This window comes from Mytilus edulis, chromosome 3, assembly GCF_963676685.1.
Source record: "Mytilus edulis chromosome 3, xbMytEdul2.2, whole genome shotgun sequence".
In the NCBI taxonomy this organism is placed as follows: Eukaryota; Metazoa; Mollusca; class Bivalvia; order Mytilida; family Mytilidae; genus Mytilus; species Mytilus edulis.
In genome coordinates, this window is record NC_092346.1 from 24,484,604 (window position 1) to 24,486,679 (window position 2,076).

Genomic DNA, 2,076 nt, shown 5'->3' on the forward strand with positions numbered 1-2,076 from the left:
TGTGGCATCCGTCGTGTTGCTTATGTTATAACAAATGCGGTAAATAGTCTTATTCGGTAGGTCACATTTATGAAAGGTACGGGGATTGTAGTTACGACGTAAGGAACATATCCGATATCATTTGTGAAACAGTTTTTCTATAACAGTCAACCAACTCGTAATGGCGTCCGTAAAATTTACGAAGGGATGATTTCAACTTCACCATTTGGAACTCTTGGTTTAATAGCTTCCTTGTGAGCTTCCTTCCTTCCATTATATAAATGACCATATAATTGATATTTATGTCAACACCAAAGTGCTGCCTACTGGGCTGGTTAAACCCTTGGAGCCAAAACGTCCACCAACAGTGGCATCGACCCAGTGCATCAAAGGTACCAGGGTTATAATTTAATACGACAGAGGAGTGTTTTTTCTACATAAGACTCAAATCAAAACAGTTATAAAGCCAAACCGGTTCAAAATTATGGTCATTCATGATTCATGTTGTCAAAAAAGATGCTGTATGTATTTGCCAATTGGCAATTGGGTGTAAGTTCTTGATTAACAAAATCATATCTTTGAAGATAAGAGTATCCAAGTAGTTCGGTGGTATAATCTCAATGCTCTACTACATTTACATTATCACTTGTTTTCTTTGGATTCAGTTCCAGCGTAGATAAATTTAATGCAATCATATCTATGGTTGCCCTAATAATGCACTAATTGTGTACAGTTCTTGGTGTACTGATGACAAAATATCACCTGATATTGCTAAGAAAACACCCAATTCTTTACCACTTGTTTAGTCTTTACGATAAATAGAGTACAAAGTTTGACAAAGGTATTTCAGATATCAGAATGATGGACATATTCGAGCAAATTACTACACTTGCTTTTTCTATTAATCAGTAAATTCTGAAAAGATTAACATGTAAGTGAAAGGAGAAGACAGAGTTTTATGTTATAATGACTGTTACCTCTTTTTAATCATTGTTTTAGGTCTATTTTGATTAACTTGCATGGGGTTGATATTAACCCAACATATTCTTTTATTCATATGACCATAATAATCTTAAATGATATAATTCAATGAAAAAAGGTGCATACATACAACACGGTCTCAATGAGAATTTAAAAATTAAACCCAAAATATTTGTTTGTTTTAGAGAAATGAAATTTACTTTAGTTTACAGATTTTAAAATGTAAATCATAATCACTCTGATTATCCCAGTGTTATCTATTAGAGGTTAAATACTGTTAACAAACTAAATTTTGTGAGCAAATCATTTTTGGTTATTTTGCAAGCAGAAAAGTTCCGCAAATTTAAATGGTGACATTAATGTAAAATGAGTATCTTTCTTCAAATATGTACATCCTGAAATTTTGAAGATCACTAAAATAAACAGGGGCAAAGTTGTTAAAAAAGCTAAAGCCAAATACAGTATCAATGTTTAGACATTCTCAATCGTGAGAAAAATTTTCATCTTGACATATTCTTTTCTAAGCTGATGCTGAAAGATGGTATATTTTTTCTCCTGAAAATAAGATGGTTACAAGAGTCCTTTATATAAAAAAAAATGTTGTGCCATTATGAAGAAATTTCAAGACGTTGAAGTTTAAGTTGTGCCCATTTAAACCAGAACAATTTAATTGCATTTAGATAAAATAGGTAAGTATAGTTGCAAATGAATTGTCAGTTCCTGAGGGTACCATCGTCTAAGTAGCAAGTGCTTCTAGACTACAATTATTGAAATCTGTATCAAAATGTTATTTTCTATGTAATTGAATAAAAATAATTGTTGTAAATTGCACAGATAAAGTTGACAGTTTTCATTGATCAGTTTAGGCCCTTGTAAATTCTTATGCTCTTATGTGTTTGATGTATCTTGCTTCTCATGCATACCTGATGAAAGTTGTTTTAGAAACATATCATGTGCATTGAAAGGGAATCATCTTTATACAAATTATGTTGTGATATAAATCAAATGTGGTAGTTTGCTGAAGTCAGTTAAAATATCAGAATTCTGGGTACAGTCAGACGAACCAGGAAATGAAAAATACTGTGAATAAGGACAAAGAAAAACCAAAAACTAATA